At 32.0% G+C, this 19,452-nt stretch overlaps 1 protein-coding gene across 1 annotated transcript in view; it reads right to left on the minus strand.

The window, feature by feature from the left end:
- Window positions 1-19,089, minus strand: part of LOC134696163 (ankyrin repeat domain-containing protein 50-like) — a 47,853-nt gene extending 28,764 nt beyond the window's left edge. Inside the window, exons 1-2 of the mRNA XM_063557818.1 lie at window positions 18,973-19,089; window positions 14,428-14,485 (exon numbers count right to left, since the gene is read on the minus strand). The gene's annotated coding sequence lies outside the window, so the exon portion shown is untranslated. The remainder of the gene's footprint in view (window positions 1-14,427; window positions 14,486-18,972) is intronic.
- Window positions 19,090-19,452: the final 363 nt, after the last annotated feature.

The following is a 19,452-nucleotide window of genomic DNA, read 5'->3' on the forward strand; positions in this document are numbered from 1 at the left end:
CAAGGACCTCACATTTTTAATATTTTTCCAGGTTCAGGTTAAAGATGTTTTAATTTTTAGTTATCATTTCACTCTTTCAAACGTTTTTGTTTTTTTATTGGAGCAAGTCACATGCCGGTTATTTGCCCCCCCCCTTTTCTACTCTAAGGAGTGGTGCATGCATGGTTCTAAGTGTCTCTATCATACCAAGGCCCAATGGCGTTTACAGTTTACCAGTACACAATATTCGTGTTTTTATTTATTTAGATATCTGTGATCATTTGTTTATTGACATTTAAAAAATGTATTTGATTAGTCTGATTGAGGCTCTGCCCACACTCTTAAAAAAAATTAAGTCTAGACTAATCGCAGACCACAATTTACACTAAAATGTGCGAAGAAGAAGAAAACATACACCTTTTCCTCTCTGATAAGGTCAATAAAATGTTGTATAAAGGACTTTAAACCACAATGTAAGACCGGATCCACAAGAGACAGGTATACAAAACGATGATATTCAGTTTACGTTTTTTGGACCGGCAAATTTCTGTCTTTGTGAAACCATGCACAATCGTTTCCCACACAATAAGGGTTAAACCGTAAAAGCAACGCAAGTCAACAGAAATGTGTTTCTGTCAGAACAGGAAATGTGGCAAACCATAGCTTATAAAAACGTCCGTTCTTAGATGTCAATCCCAGAAATTACACGGACTTTTCATGTTTAGCTCAGATCAGTTCGCCACTTGATTTCCTCATTTGAATTGTTTCACTCATCTTGTTATCTCCCCCTGTTATCTCGGGGTCTTTTGCAGATCACTGTATACGGTATGGGTTTTGTTAATTTTTACCGAGGCTCGTTCAGTGACCTTGTAATTGCCCTTGACCTTTTGCCTTTGGTATAAATTTTGTTAGTAACATATAGTAAATCGCTACTTGCATTTCAGATGAATTTTTCGTCGATTTTCAATAATTTCAACGCTCTAAATCAGCCCAAAAAAATCATCATCGGATTCCCATTTAAGTTCTTTTTCACTTACGGAAATTCAAGTCTTAAGTCGAGGTTAGTTTTATGTATAAGTATAAGTCCCAGATTTTGTTTATGCTTATTCGAGGATTTTAATAGATTTAAGTTGTTTGTTTATGCAGAGACACAAAAATATTTTTTATGCATGTACCCCATCTGGCAATACCAGTAGCCTGTCTACCGGCCGTCCAAATTATGTTCGGTGTAGGACTATGGACAAGTGTGTTCTAGAGAGATTAAAGTTCATGCGATCTTTTCTGTGATCCAATATTCACTTTTTGACATGTCTACAGCTCTTCATGCTAAAATTGTCATTCTTCTTTTTACGTACATGGACACCCATGGAGCATGGTTTGAAAAAGCTTGTGGGGTTATAAGTACAACATATTAGAAACAAAGAATAAATTACTTAAATGTATATATATTGACAGTTATAAATAATTTGTATGACAACCGAGACCTTGTCAAACTGTTATTGCAAACGTTAGGCCGAATGATTACATTTGAAATGTATATACTCCAACTCTAATAACAATAAGGAAATAAACAACAACAATAATATGCACTTAAAATTAATCCTTCATTTTTCGTGATTTTAGATAAAATAAAATGATATTTGAACATTTAACAGTTACATTTTCTGCTTGACTTATTAATGCAGCGTACTTCTTACAATCTAGAAGTTTGTTTACAATATGTCAAAAATTTTCTTTTATGTTCAAATGGTGCACTAGCCAATTTTATGCAATTTAAGACACTCAATGTCCGATTAAAAAGTTTATAAAACCAAAACATTTCAATGTATGAGTACACCCTCATGTACTTTTGGCGTTCATTTAATTGTAGTTGAACTAACGATTTATTCAAATATTTGTTTATAAAATCATCTTGAATAATATTTAATATTTCAGCACGCTACTTAAAACTTTCTATTTGTCTGTTTTAAAAGATATACAAAAGTATAAAAGTTTATTGTCGCACAAAATGACATCACGACAAGGTGTAATAATTTACCTACTTTACATTCCTAAAGTATTCACCATACTAGCATCAGGAACATATATATAAACGTTAGATATACTATTCCCAGCTAGCATGGATTCCAAAACGTTATTTAATTCGAACTGCAATTTCCCCAAAATTATGCCGGAAAATTGAGATTTAAAACATCCCGAGGACCAAAGTAACCTTCTATCACTAACTCACTAATTACCATAAGTTTTCTGTATTTCTGATTCTACGCAATAGCCATGAACTTATTTCGTCTACTTCCTTATATAACTTAGTACTTTAGAATTGAAACAATACAGTTCTTATGCAAGACTAATCAAAGACATTCTTGTGGTATATCTGGTCAAATGTTAAAGATTTACATTACAAATATCTATACATATATTCGGTCAACTTGTCTGTACAAATCTCAGTTCAAATATAGATACTTATTAAAGGTAATTCCAATTTTCAGAAATCTTGTTAATGTGTGTTTACGTAGGCATAAATTAAGTACAAAAATATGAATTTTGTCAGACATAAAAGGAAAAAAATCTCGCGCCCTCTCGATATAATATATAAATATTAGACACTTTTTAGGCAATTAAAAAGTTTAAAGAGTTCAAGTGCATAAATAAGTGCATGTAATTAGGTTAAACATTGCACAATATCTTGTTTTTCCTGCACTATATATGGCGATGCGGCAACTTTACTTTTATGGCCTGCAGTTGGAATGCACAACATTTAGAAGCGCGGCAACCGATGTTAGATGTAAAGGGAGGCATGCTTTTTTTACACCCAAACTTTTTGACGTACATTCTTTCTTTATGCAGGCAAATCCACTCGCAAGGTAGGGTGTGGGAATGGGGGTTTACATGTATAGTCCGTGCTACCTATCTTCTATCGCTAACGATCATTTGAGGTAAGCTGTATAGATGTCCCTTCGGGTAAACGAGTCACTGTTGCTGGCTAGCTGTCTCATTCACGTGTACAGAATATTAGGTATACATTGTGTTGGTTTTGGTAAGACATAATTTACCAGGACTTTCTAGGAATTCCCTTTACGAGAACAAATTGAAACAGTACATATATGTTCCCCAAAGTGGGTCACCATAATTAAAGACTGGCAAATACAAGCTTTAATGCATAGAAAATATAATGACAAAAATTAAGTGCTGCAACAGACCCCCTATGGATCCGTAAAGTGTTGTTGAGAGGAGACATTTGTAGGTGAAACATCATACAAACTCGTAGATGTAATAAAATACTGACAAAAAATACTTTATTTTCTTATTTTATAATGAATTATTAGGAAAAAATGTCGCATATATAAGCGATTTATTCAACCACAAACCTTTACTTGACGGTCTGGTCAAAAGATGGGATTTGAACTTGACCTGACTGCGGATAAACTAACCTTCTACGTACATGACATATTTATAGCAACAGAAGGTAAATAAAACGTCACCTATACTATAACCAGAAACCTTAGGTCGAATATCATTTATCAATTTCAAGTACCATTTCAAATACTCTATGGTCACTACTTAGGAATGGTCAGTAATAGTGACCATTAAGGTTGGAGATAAGTGAGAGATTAACTGGGTACTAATACGACACCCCCTTAAGCTTTATCACAACTGCTAGGAAGATTACCGTAATCCAGTTATCTTTTATTATATAATGCTAATTGGCTGGTTTGTTTCCCTTGGAATGCAAGGAATGTGACTGGTCATTTTTTAATTTGTTGTCATTTGAGTAATTCTCATTCCTGTTGGGGTATTCCGGACAAGTTTTTACTTATCATCTTAGAGATGCTACATTAGTCAATTCTTATCTTTCTGATATAATTGACTGCCCCATCCTAAGTAGAAGCCATCATACAGAAGAATGAATATCTCGGGCCACTTGTGGCTTTTTTTCTTCTTGTTTTGGTTGTTTTTTTACCGACTAATATCATTCAAAGAATTTCAATATTTTCATGTTTTTATTTATTTTTTGGACAACCACATTATATCTCCCTACTTCAATATATAACCCTGTGGATTTTTTCAAAAATAACCTGTGATATAGGGGCATGAAAAGGTGTTAGAAGTTTATAATTTTATTCAAAGTTACATGTGTTAACGTCTTTCAGATCAAGTGTGACTTATTCATGTAAGCAATGTAGTGCTCAAAAGTTTTTCAGGGTGCATTAACTCAATTTACAGATTTTAAAAGATGTTTATGTGACACTTTTTCAGCAGTGTTAACAGATTGTCAATATGTATCCAGAACAACTTTACAAATGTAGCATTAAGATTGCACGATGTTTTATCAGCATTATATTATGGAAAGTTCTTCAAAGTGAGTTTGTAATTGTGTTTTAGTGACCCGCTATACTTCTTAATTTCTGAATCACTTGGTCTCTGGCGGGAGTTTTTTTTTTTTTTTTTATCGAAAATCATACCACAAATTCTTTTTTTAATATTTAGTGACTATGGTCTGTAGTGTTAACAGATGAATCAAGGTGTTTTGGTGATTTTGTCCAGCAGTGTTAACATGTGAATCAACATGTGTTAGTGAATATCTCCATCAGTGTTAACAGGTGAATCAAGATGTTTTGGGGATATTCTCCAGCAGCGTTAACAGGTAAATCAAGGTGTGTTGGTGATTTTGTTCAGTTGCGTTAACAGGTAAATCAAGGTGTGTTGGTGATTTTGTTCAGCTGTGTTAACAGATGAATCAAGGTGTGTTGGTGATTTTGTTCAGCTGTGTTAACAGGTGAATCAAGTTGTGTTGGTGATTTTGTTCAGCTGAGTTAACAGGTGAATCAAGGTGTGTTGGTGATTTTGTCCAGGTGTATTAACATATGAATCAAGATGTTTTGGTGATTTTGCCCACCAATGTTAACATGTAAACCAAGATGTTTTAGTGAATATATCCAGCAGTGTTAACAGGCGTGAATCAAGATGTTTTGATAATTGTGTTCAGCAGTGTAAACAGGCGAATCAAAATGTTTTGGTAATTGTATTCAGCAGTGTTAATAGGTGAATCAAAATGTGTTAGTGAATTTGTCCTGAAGTGTTAACAGGTGAATCAAGATGATTTGGTGATTGTATTCAGCAGTGTAAACAGGCGAATCAAAATGTTTTGGTAATTGTATTCAGCAGTGTCAATAGGTGAATCAAAATGCGTTAGTGAATTTGTCCTGAAGTGTAAACAGGTGAATCAAGATGTTTTGGTGATTATGTATGCAGTTAAGATGATACAAGATGTTTAAGGGATTGTGTCCAGCAATGTTAACAAGTGAATCAAGATGATTTGTTGATTTTTTTATTCAGCAATGTTAACAGGTGAATTAAGATGTGTTAGTGATTGTATCTAGCAGTGTTAACATGTGAATCAGGATGTTTTAGTGATTGCGTATAGCAGTATTAACAGCTGATTCATAATGTTTTGGTGATTGCGTCCAGCAGTGTTAACAAGTGAATCAAGATATTTTGGTGATTGTGCCTAGCTGTTTTAACATGTGAATCAAGATGTGTTGGTGATTGTGTCTAGCAGTGTCAACAAGTGAATCAAGATGTTTTTGGTGATTGTGCCTAGCTGTTTTAACAGGTGAATTAAGATATGTTGGTGATTGTGTCTAGCAGTGTTAACAAGTGAATCAAGATATTTTGGTGAGTTTGTCTAGTAGTGTTAACAGGTGAATAAAAATGTTATGGTGCTTTTGTCCAGCAGTGTTTATATGTGAATCAGGATGTTTTAGTGATTATATCTGTAGTGTATAAAGTACAAGATGTTTTAGTAATTGTATCCAGCAATGTAAACATGTAAATCAAGATGGTTTAGTTTTGATATCAGGCAGTGTTGGGAGGTGAATCAAGTTACATTAGTGATTATTTTCAGCAGTGGAATCGGATATAAAAGAAGTTTTAGTGATAATGTCCAGCAATGTTTACAGGTAATACAAAATGATTAAGCAGTTCAACTTCTGTCCAACAGGTGATTCGAGATGTTTTATTGATTACTTTCAACAGTGTTTACAGGTAATCAAGTCACTTTACTAATCATTTCAAGCAGAGTAAATGTATGATAAAAGTTGGTTGAAAGATTATGTCCAGCAGTAATTTTAGATGATGTAAGATTTTCTTTTATTCATTATGTCTGACAGGGTATACAAGAAATTTTATTGTGATAATGTCAAGCATTATTAACAGGAAGTACACACTGTTTTAGTGATAAATTACAGTAGGGTTAAAAGATGTTTCTTTGTACAAAAAAGTTTAAGTGATTATCTTTAGCTGTGTTAACAAATGATACACTATGTGTTAGTGATTATGTTTAGCACCATGTCTGAGTGATTAAGTTTAGTTGTGTTAACAGGTGATACACGATGTCTTAGTGATTAAGTTTAGCTGTGTTAACAGGTGATACACTATGTTTTCGTGATTATCTTTAGCTGTGTTAACAAGTGATACACTATGTCTGAGTGATCTTCTTTATTTGTGTTACCAAGTGATACACTTTGTGTTAGGGATTATGTTTAGCACTATGTCTTAGTGATTATGTTTAGCACTTTGTCTAAGTGATTATGTTTAGCACTACGTGTTAGTGATTATGTTTAGCTGTGTTAACAAGTGATACACTTTGTGTTAGGAATTATGTTTAGCACAATGTCTTAGTGTTATGTTTAGCACTATGTCTTAGTGATTATGTTTAGCACTATGTGTAAGTGATTATGTTTAGCACTATGTGTTAGTGATTATGTTTAGCTGTGTTAACAAGTGATACACTTTGTGTTAGGGATTATGTTTAGCACTATGTCTTAGTGATTATGTTACACACTATGTCTTAGTAATTATGTTTAGCACTATGTCTTAGTGATTATGTTTAGCACTATGTTTTAGTGATTATGTTTAGCACTTTGTCTAAGTGATTATGTTTAGCACTATGTGTTAGTGATTATGATTAGCTGTGTTAACAAGTGATACACTTTGTGTTAGGGATTATGTTTAGCACTATGTCTAAGTGATTATGTTTAGCATTATGTGTTAGTGATTATATTTAGCTGTGTTAACAAGTGACACACTTTGTGTTAGGGATTATGTTTAGCACTATGTCTAAGTGATTATGTTTATCACTACGTTTAAGTGATTATGTTTAGCACTATGAGTTAGTGATTATGTTTAGCACTATGTGTTAGTGATTATATTTAGCACTTACTTAGTGAGTATGTCCCACTGTGTCCAGCAGTGTTATATATAGTGTAATGTGTTGAATGATTTTTAAAGTAGTACAACCCCTCAGAACCCCTTTAATTATGAATATAGAATGTGGAGTACACTGTATACAAAGAGGTATGAGTGGATGTAGAGTTTTATCCAATCCTGGCATATTTCTGTTTTAAATTTTTTTCTGATTATCGTTCTTATTAATCGGCCATTTATAATCAGATGTCTCATGTCCATAATTTGGAGAAATATGTTTCAGTGGTCTATATTCCCTCTTCAACAATCAAGGTGGCCTCAAAGTGACAAAACGAATTATATCACAAAATGATTTCAAGCATACAGAACTGTTTTTTAACATTCCGTAGGTGATAAAATTTAAAGATAGGCTACTTTAAAATCTGTAATTATTGCACTGATTAAATCAGGTGTTTTTGTGCTCAATTTGTGCTGAGTGTTGCACAATGAACCTTAGTTTGTAGATAAAGCATGCAATTGCTATTTTTTTATGTCATGAATTACAGACGAAAAGACCACATGCTAGTTCATTCATGTTAGTATACAAAACCGTCCTTTCAGTAATGAAATAGTGTATCCTGTAATTAACCACAAACAAAATTTATCAACATCTGTCATTTTATGAGTGAAAAAATCAAGACTAGCAAATGCACTATAAAAATCTTAAATTTTGCTTTTTTTACTTACAACGAATTTATGAAAATTCATTCAATGCTGCATGCTGTAAAGTTCCAGATTTGTCAATATGAACACATTTGACCTTGTGTCAGCATGCATGTAAGAATTTGTTTTGTACATAGAATAGTAGATATTCCATCTTTAACGTCCAATCTTCCATTAAACTTGTGTGACCAGATCGACTCAATACTTTGGAGTCTAATGTTATTTCAAATTGAAGGTAACGGCAGTGGCAGATACAGAACTTTTTTTGAGTGGTCACCTACTGACTGCCATAAGAGGGGTCCTGCTACAATCATGCTTCCAGGATTCCCTATATAATCAACCAAATTCTTCCCACAAAAAGGGGAGGGGGAGACCCCAGCCCACCTACCCTTGATTCAGCCTATGAAAAGTCACATCTAATATTTACACTATAAATCATCAATACTTGAATATTAGAAGGTCTTAAACTGTATGCAATTTCAAGGTCAAAGATTTACATTACAAAATAGATCAAAATTGGAAAAATAAAACTTGTAGACATCATTAAGAGCATGTCATCATCCAATCTGCATAAAACATATAAATTGTTTTCTCCAAGGTGAACTAGGTGAACTGTAAAGGCCATAACTTAAAGATAAGAATATGTTTGCATCTTTTCTTCATCCACAAATTTCCATAGCTAAAGAAGACAACCATTGCAGTGGTAGAATCTTCAAGGTCATAAGTCAGAGGTCAATATTCCAACTGAAAAGCTAATATCTTACATCAAATATTGTTCAATCATTAAATGCATGATCATGTAAAGTTTCAAACAGGATCTGTAACACTATTAATTACACTACTTTAGTAGTATATATGTTCAATTGAATATCATAAAATTTTTGAAATTCTTCTGTTTGTAAAACAAATTGTTAATATGTGAATATTATTAGATTATAACTTATAGATTATTTGTTACTGTTTTCAATTATATAATAACTGTGAAAACCATAACAATACAATAAAACCTATATAAGAATAATTTGACAAATATAATATTTCGTATTTTGTATTTTGTAACTATAGTAGCAAAGGATAATAAGATATAATTTGATGTTGTCTGCAAGTCAGAATCTATTACTGCTAGAGCTGGTAATGGGACCTGACATTAAAATATGACATAATCATAAATTTTGCAAGTACAATAAAGTCAGCTGTGTTGGACTTCTTATAGACTGATGCAACAAGAGTGAGTTGAAACTATCCCATTACCTTATTTTTTCCCATTTCACCAGTATTTTTATTAAGAAGAATATTTCTACCATTCCATTTTATTCTTTTAATTGATTTTTTCCTTATGTAGTCCTGTTATTTTGACATGTTTAACTTATTTCTATTTCAATCCTACCATGTGAAAGTATGCCTGATCCATTATTTATTGTGGTGATGCAAATCTGAAATAGTAAGTTCTATTTCTTCCATTAATGCATATGCTTGACCTACTTTTATCATGTTGAGGTATTGTTTTACCTATATCATACATCAATGCAGATGCCTGACCTACTTTTATCATGTTGAGGTATTGTTTTACCTTTATCATACATCAATGCAGATGCCTGACCTACTTTTATCATGTTGAGGTATTGTTTTACCTATATCATACATCAATGCAGATGCCTGACCTACTTTTATCATGTTGAGGTATTGTTTTACCTATATCATACATCAATGCAGATGCCTGACCTACTTTTATCATGTTGAGGTATTGTTTTACCTATATCATACATCAATGCAGATGCCTGACCTACTTTTATCATGTTGAGGTATTGTTTTACCTATATCATACATCAATGCAGATGCCTGACCTACTTTTATCATGTTGAGGTATTGTTTTACCTATATCATACATCAATGCAGATGCCTGACCTACTTTTATCATGTTGAGGTATTGTTTTACCTATATCATACATCAATGCAAAATGCCTGACCTACTTTTATCATGTTGAGGTATTGTTTTACCTATATCATACATCAATGCAGATGCCTGACCTACTTTTATCATGTTGAGGTATTGTTTTACCTATATCATACATCAATGCATAATGCCTGACCTACTTTTATCATGTTGAGGTATTGTTTTACCTATATCATACACCAATGCATAATGCCTGACCTGCTTTTATCATGTTGAGGTATATCTAACACATTTCTACAATGTGGATGTTTTATGCATGATTCATTAAATCTATGCTATTTTCACATATGTCCAGCCAATTCCTACCACTAGAAATGATTAACTAATTTCTGCCATGGTATCATGCTGACATATGTCTGACCTATTTACACCCATAAGATACCGAAATATGTTTGACCTAGCTATACTGGTAAGATGCTAAAATATGTCTGACCTATTTATACTGGTAAGATGCTGAAATATATTTGACCTATTTATACTGGCAACATGCTGAAATATGTCAATGCTAAAATGGATGACCTGTTTCTTTTATGTTGAAACATGTTTAACCTATTTCTACGTTTTGATTTATTAGGAAAGACTAATTTCTATCACTGAAATGCAGTTTTTTCTTCATTTTGTCCTGTTGATGCATGTTTGACATACTTTTTCCTACATGTTTAAAAACTTTTTTTACCATTATGACATGTTTTCTTCATATGACAAACTTTTGTTTCGTTTCTATTACCTAATGCTCTCAATGTTGTACCAATCTGATATGTGTTTGACCGATTTGTACCATGCTTTTTACATGTTTAACATATTGAGAAATGTCATTTATTACAGTCTTACATACAAGAGGTGTTTAAGTCAAATGAGATACCTATATGAATCATCACAAACTATACATCATCCTATATATATTTATTGATAAAAAATACAGAAAATTATGTTTAATTTATTAACTTGAAACACATTTACCAGCTGGAATTAAAGGTGATCCCAAATACCTAGACTAAAATTAATTTAGCGTGTTAAATTTCATAAAATTTTGAAAAAAATTTAACTTAAACCCTGTGACAAAAAAAAAAATGAAATACAAAAAAAACTTGAAACACATCCTTTTTCAGAAAAAAAATCATAAAATGTTTAGCAATTAGACTAACACTAATTTTGCTCATTGAGAAGCTTAATATTTGCATAACAATAGAATGTGATTTAAATTTTAGCTGATTTTCATAGAGTTATCTCCCTGAATTTCAGCTGATTGTTACAGAGCTATTTCCCTGTAGTGTTTTATTCCATCTTAAAATTTTCACAACAAAAAAGATACCATTACTCCAGTATTGAATATAAAAAAGAAGATGTGGTATGATTGCCAATGAGACAACTATCCACAAAAGACCAAAATGACACAAATATTAACAATTATAGGTCACCGTACGGCCTTCAACAATGAGCAAAGCCCATACCGCATATAGTCAGCTATAAAAGGCCCCGATAAGACAATGTAAAACAATTCAAGCGAGAAAACTAACGGCCTAACAGGTTACCCAGTTCATGCTTCAATAGAGGCACCTCTTATGATGCCACCATACAAGTAAAAAATTGCTGGTAAGTCAAAATAAGTGTCAGTGATGTAGCAATTTAAAATATCCCATTAGTTTTGATATGGTGATTCCTTCATGATGATAACTTAATAACTTAACCAAGACAAACCTCATGTTTTCTTACACTTGTTCCACATCTTGTCCTGATTATGCATGAAATATTTGCCACTGGACTTTAAAGCAAGCAAGCAAGCAACATTCAATCACTCAATAAATAATAATGTACAAAGTCAACATGCTCAATGAGATATTTGCACATCTTACAATCAATTTCTATAAGAAATTCATGATGGAAATGAGAGTCATTTTCTCATTACCCATATACCCATTGTACATTAGCCTTCAACATCACAATTGATATTGAATATTCTTTCATCAATATATTAAACAGTTCAACAATGAATCATGAATGGAATACAGATTTGATGTGAACATAACAAGAAAGGTTTTAGCTGTCTAGTATACATATATTATTATGTTCCTAATCTGTTTTTCAAAGTTTAGTTCTTTATTATAGAATTGAAAATGCTTAAATGTGAACTAAAACAAAATTCAGCACATAAAAGGTCAAGGTCATTTTTTTAAATTTAACTATTGGGTTTTGAACCTTACTAGATATATGTGGTCAATAAAATTGAGAGGAATGTTTATATGAAGTACACCCAACTATGTGATATCCTCATATGTAGTCCAGTAGTGTATCACACCTGAGGTAGATTGAAGGCTAAGGTCAATACACAAAAGTCAAGGTCAAACAAAGTAACTTAAAACCCAGAATCAGACCCTCCCCATTAGCATCCATCCAAGCAAGAGAAGTAAAACATACATTTTTATTGCAAAAATTGTGTCAGCATAAGTTTAGCAGAAAAAACCAGGAGCTTTAAATTTTGATAAAATTATTTGTATGCACCATTTCCTGAAATTGCAATAACTAATATTGCAGTTTGCATCAATTATTCAACCATCACGATAGTTAAAAAAAAGATTTTTTACAGTTACTGGGACATTGTAGAGAGAATAATTGTACTGTTAATTTTTAACAAAAGTTTGATCTAATTATATGACTTGGAACAATACAATGATATCATATATAAAAGCAGAACTAATTACTATCCATAAAATGTGAAGAATGCCTTCTATATTATCTTAAGCTTTGTAAAAAATGTATGGCGAATTAAACTTTGTGAAAAGCCCAGATTACAGACCTAGATCCTTATGACATTAAATAGTACCACAGGTGTTAGTAAAAAATATACACTGCCAATCAGCTGTTCTGATTATCATTATTATACATAAATACAATTAACCCTAATTTGCATAATCCAATACCTCAGAATAATAATAACTGTAAAAGGTGTTCAAAGTATTGTGTGTAAAGGCCACGTTCGTCATTACATAAACTAGAGCAATAATGGATCTAATGATAGGCAACACGACAAGAATGTGACCTAATCCAAATTTATTATGTATTGTAAGCCATAAACCTTTCTTGGTGAATATGCTTATCCTCAGCTACAATATTAGATCAAAAAGCAATGTGATTATTCACTCTGATTCACAAAGCCATGAGTAACAACTGTCTGTATGTCTGTCTGTCTGTCTGTCACTTTGTTTCAGAGTATTCGGCTTCTGAACAGACGATAAAGGGTTAATATTTTCCTGTCAGGTATTTGCAATTTTATTTAAGTTGTCTTTCTGCATGAAGCCAACTATTTGTTTTGTTTCATAAATATTGAATAAAGCCAAAAAAATAAGCTGGTTTTGTATCAGGTTTTTTTAACACATATCCCCCTTTTAAAAACCTACATTTTGTTTTTCAAGAATGAATCAATAAAAGGTCATGTACTTTATATTACTGAGTTGAATTGTAATGTAATCTGCTGGACCATGATTTGAACATCCCTTTTGTTTAAATGTTCTTTGATTTTTTATGATACCCACTAGGAATGTATTGTTTCTTCAATGTCTTATAAAAAGTGGGATAAACTTTGCTCAACATCCCATGTAACTTATTGTACAGTGGACTTGACTGGTTGACAACTAGAAACAATTGATGGATGGTTGTATTGATTGTTTACTGATTGGTGAATAATCTAGGAACAAATTAGCTGGAAATAAATGAAATATTTGTTTCACTATAGTCTATAGATGCATGATCCTGTTTGATTGAGTTTCTCATAAGTTTACTTAAAAGTTTAAGATATTATATATATATGCAACCATTGATTTGGTCGTTATGTATATTGGCATTTCATTGTAGCATTTCTCTTACTCAGATGACTGCAAGGTGGTCCAATTCTGGGATTTTAGTTACTTTGTATGACCTTGGCTTTAAAGTATTGACCTTAAACTTCAAACTGCTATGGAGGTGTAATATTACCTGTCCAGACTGCCCTTCAGGGTATTACACAGTTGTTTAAATTCATATAAACATCCCTCTATATAAGCAGGGACATAAGTCCTTGATATAAGTGACGAAATATCTGGTTCATTTTCAAACCTAATAATTTAACACAATTTTTGGTATCTATGACCTTGACCTTTTATGTGTTGACCTCAAAATCAACATTGACCTTTCTCTTTAGCACTTTAGTTTGGGTCCAATATCCTAAAGGAAGATCTGTTTTTCACTTGGAAACCCCTTTGATATATTGTTGATAATGTAGTCTCTGAAATTGTAACCCTTATTTTGAATGGTTAAAAAACGAAATTGTCCAGAAACCAAAATTGACTGATAGACAGACAAAAAAATAAGGCAATGTTGTATGATTGCCAATGAGACAACTACCAACCAGAGTTTTAATGTTGAAGATAGGTATATATAGATACTTAAGCAGCATTGGTTAGGGGCACCTGTTGACAAAGAACACTTATTTGACTCAAGTGGCTTTTATAGTGGATATACTGATACAGTTTGACCATATACACTATTGACAGTTAATTTTAGATAACAAATGTCAAGCATTATGCTTCTATTTCTAAAAAATCAAAACCTACCAAAACTTATCCCAAGGTCTTCTTAGCTTTCTTTGGTAATCGTCTAATTGCTTCAATGCTGAAAGTACAAAAACACAAATTGCAAATTATTATAATCAACTATAATGAATTAATTTTGCAACTATATTACAATTCATTACATTTAATAGCTACAAATTAACTTTTAAGCTGTTTAGTTTAAAACCTAAGTTCACTGAGTTAAATTGCTGATCATTATTAAATTAGACCTCAAAACATGGAGAAAATTGTTTATCTTTCAGTATTTTAAAATTTAATAAAAACAGAATTTTTCGTCTTTGACTTTTATTTTTAAAACTACTTTACTTGATTAAAATCATATCCACTTTTAAAAGGTCTCGGCCAAAGAAGAAAGATTTCGTTTTATCCTACATTTCTTTCTTTGATCTTGATAATTTCTTAATATAGAAGCCATAAATTAGGATTAGTTCCAGCTGATACCACTGCATGAAAAGACAATCAGGGAGCTTACACGATTGACTTTACTACAATCAAGGAGCTTACCTGATTAATTTTACTCAATAACTGTATGTTCATATTATATAAAAACTATGTCAGTGTGTTAGTGATACAACAAAAAGGTTGAATATGAGTAACTCTTAATCGAACAGTCAAATCAGTTGCTTAGCTTTCATTTCACACAATTAATGGATCCAATTAAGTTTTTTTAGAGATTTTTAATAGCACATAACTTATAGATAGAGAATAACCTTATCATCTTTCAAATTTAAAAGTTATTTCATATCAATCGTTGACATTCATTGTGATACCTTCTATGGCCTTCTGAAGGTCGTCTGTGACCGAGCTACTTCCAGACAAAACCAGGTGTTTTACAATAAACAGGGTATTATACCCCGTACTATTGTGTGCTACCTAACTTTAGTGTGTAATCAACCAAACCATCTTTATCATTAATATTAACATAATACAACGATCAAATTCACTTTATCTTTTATCTAAAATACTTACGCATGTAAACTTATATACAAACAAAACTTTCAAATACAGTTCTCAGTACATATAATCATAAGCTTTCAATTGAATGTAAGTGCCTTTGAACAATTAGTATAATACTTTGATTCCAAACATTTTCTTTGTGCACAATTTTTTGACTTTTAATATCAGATTTACAACCAAAAAAACTATCATTCCAAATTTCTTCTATAGATTGCAAATCCTTCTTCCACTATAAGATTACAATATCTATTATTTAACAAGTGCAAAGACATGTTTATAATCTACTTGAAATTAAGAACTTAAATGTGATCAAATGTAAATCCTTTATTTGCAGTCAGGGTACTCTAATTGCCTTCAAAATGTCTCCTTTCTTATTCAAATACCAGTGAATACACGTGAAATTCCCCTCCCCCCTTTTTGAAAGACCGTTGCATTTAAATAGGGACATATGGTTGGAACCCCTGTTGAAAATTGCTGGATCCACCCCTGTCATTTTCCAATCTTACACTTCAAAATCATTTTTTAAATTTTAGTTCATTTTGCCCTAGGTTCTCTATCCTGTACACATTTTAGCCAAGTAATTTTGAATAAAAACATACCACAATTGTAGGATATTGAAAAATAAATAAATATTAGACCATTTACATAAATTATGAGAAATATTGTAAAGATATCTCTGCATGGTTGAAGGATAAAAACAATATATTTTTATTGTTGGAACTATTACATGTATTTGTTCTCACTACAAAACTGTGGTTGAAAATCTTTACAAACATTACTTTTCATCCTGTTTTTAAAACTCATATAAATAAATTTGATAGTTTCCCATAATGTTTATAACTAAATTGTATGTATAATCTGCCAGTTTCCATAATACCCATGTCAAAATATAGTGTTTTTGCAAATACATCTACTATGTTAAATGTCAATAAAAAAATCAGCCTATTAAAAGTTGACTCCAAACAAATTTAAATACATGCCATCTAGATCTCAAGGCTGCCTACCAAATCAAACATTCTGGATGCCAACATTTGAAATAAAAGCTGCTTTCTTATGACATGGGTGACAGTTTTTGTGCTTTTGTTTCTATTTTTGAGTGATGGGCCAAGGCATATTTCAATTTGCATTGTCTAGTGACACTGTTTTTTTGCTTTTAATTCTATTTTTGAATGATTTGGCCAAGATATTTTTCTGTCTGCTTTGTTTAGAATAGAAATGATTTCATTATATTATGTAACACTGTGTCATCAGAAAAGATTACCATATGCTGAGACAGACAGATGCCAAGGTGGCATTCTAACAGGACAGATATTTGGAAAACTCAGAAAGGCATAGTGTAAATTAAAGACATTATAAGAAAAATAACCAGCCAGAAATATGTGAATACAGTAGCATTACTTATTTTCTTTTAAACTGCCTAGTTATTTTCTAATTAAGTTAACTATAAACAGACTACAAAGATAAACCTTATCAGGGGCAGATCCAGCCATTTTTAAAAAGGGGAAGGGGTTCCAACTATATGTCCCCATTCAAATGCATTGATCCTCTAAAAAAGGGGGTTCCAAGTTCCAACCACCAACCTCCTCCCCCCTTTTTTTGCATCTGCCACTAAATATATTAATAATTTCTTTATTTTCCATCTTTTGAAAATTCAACAAAACTTACTAAACATATATCTGTATATACTATATTTTCTTGCTACATTAATTGAAGATCTGTTGGTGACCTTCTGCTGTTGTTTTTTCTATGGTCGGGTTGTTGTCTCTTTGACACATTCCCCATTTCCATTCTCAATTTAAATGTATTATATCACTTATATGTTGAGAAATGTTTGCGACTGAATGTTTCAAGCATTAATCAAGCATGCATAAGCCCCACTTAAAACTGTAACTTAAGTTATATTTTTCAAACAAAATCAAGCAAATACTTGCACCAGACAGTTTCAAACAGACCCATATTTTCCAGCGTTCTCATTTGCTGCACAATAGTGCACATGTTTGACAAGGAAAACAATGCAAAATTCATGTAATACATTACACAATAATGTCAAGCTGCATATTACTGTCACGTCGGGGACGGATATACCCATCTGCATAGTGAATGACCCCTGCGTGTCTGTCGCCAAATCTGATTTACTGTTTCCAGACAGATGGGGAAAAAAACTTAACAGGATATAATTATTCTCTTATTATAAATGATAATATGACATTTTAAAATATCTATAAAAAGATAATAAAATGAATAATAGACTTAATTATATATCCTGGTACTGTTTCATAAAAAAGTCTGACATTTATATTTTTTGCTGCATGCACACATTTTTTATATTTGTAAAAAAATCTGATTTTCCCCTTAATCTGTATATGAGATCAATAATGGGATATATTTCTTCTTTTCAATGTGATTCTTCAAATGAACTATTTTCACCTCATAATTTTACTTTTACTAATCTACCTCTACTTAAAAAAATCAAATTTGTCACATTTGCATAAAATAGCATAAAAATCTGTTCTGCATGCTAGTTAACTTTTTTTTTGTTACTTATCTTTACTAATACATGTAGCATCTTGCATGGTATCAAATTTCATTCTTTAAGGAGCACTTTTGTACAGGCTTTGGTCTATGGTAATATTTGCATTCCTCTACAAAACCCACTTTCAGACTCACATTAAGTTGTCACTCTCAGGGAAGGGGGTTTCGGTACATGATGTGAAGATAATAAATGTTGAAAACTTAAGTGGTATTTCAAACTTCCAAAAATAATACTCCAACCCCTTGAAAAGTCTAGTTTGCTACTAGTAAGAGAAATCCCTAAAATATCATTTAGATATAGAAAAGAAATGGTAGGTTCAAAAGTACATCATGTGGGTAAGATTCTGTGAACGTGGTACAGGGGAACAAACAATCTGACAGAAAGATGAACAAGACCCCACCTCCATCCCCAACCCCCATCATTATATATAGCCCACATTAGAAAATTGGTGGTATATGGTGTACAGACCCTCAGCCAGGAATTTCCAAGGAGGGGTTATTTGAACTCATGAACTCAACTTTAACAGTCACAATTTGAACAGAATGTTGACTTCAACAGTGCTTATTTGTTTTCTAGGGGGGTTTGTCCAAAACCCCCCTGGCTACGGGTATGGTGTATTAATTTGTCTACAGAACTTTTGGAAATGAACAATGAAAATGTATATTTATGAAGCAAGGTCTCAAACAATTATAATCGTCCATCTTAACACCGCTAATTGAAAATATTTTTTTGTGTGGAAAAATCCTGCTGCCCTGAGTGAATTCCACCCTAACCATACATGTAACCAGAATATTAAATGTTATCGCTCAGCACTACTTTATTATTAGTTGACTATACATTATATTACTTATAAGTTTACAAACTAGACTATTTCAAACATTATTAATCTTCAGATAAATACTTATTTGTCACTTAAATGTCTCAAGTTCATAAAACTAAATATAACAAAGCCTCATGATATATCCCCGACAGAAGCGTGTGGGGTCATAATTGAGGTCATAAGAGGTGTTAGATTTGGTATCAAATGGCCATCTCACCTTTCTGATGTGGTGATACTCTATCCACTACCAATGATAACTGATACTAAGATATAGAGACCATATATCTGTCTCTGTGCCATCCATTCTCACCTGTAATGTACAGAAAATGTTCAATGTTATAGAGGTTTTGTCAAGCTCCCTTCAAGCAGACATAAAATGTCTGGGTCAAATGCAATCTACACCCTTCTGCTGAATCATTAACTGTTAAATTTAAATCATTTAATTATTTCCTTCATTGTTATGTAATTTCTTTAATTTTTGTCATGATGACAATTGCATTTAATTATTCTTGGTTCCACTAAGGGACGATTTATAAATTAGGTAAATCCAGTTTCTCTCATATCACCTAACTCTCTGACAATATATATTTATGTTGTAAAACTTCTCATAGGGATCTATTAAAACTCTGAGTGAAATAGTATTTTACATATGAAAAGCCTCTTGAGTGAAAAGCAGCCAAAATAACATTGTTGCAAT

This window comes from Mytilus trossulus, chromosome 14 (genome assembly GCF_036588685.1).
Source record: "Mytilus trossulus isolate FHL-02 chromosome 14, PNRI_Mtr1.1.1.hap1, whole genome shotgun sequence".
Classification (NCBI taxonomy): Eukaryota; Metazoa; Mollusca; class Bivalvia; order Mytilida; family Mytilidae; genus Mytilus; species Mytilus trossulus.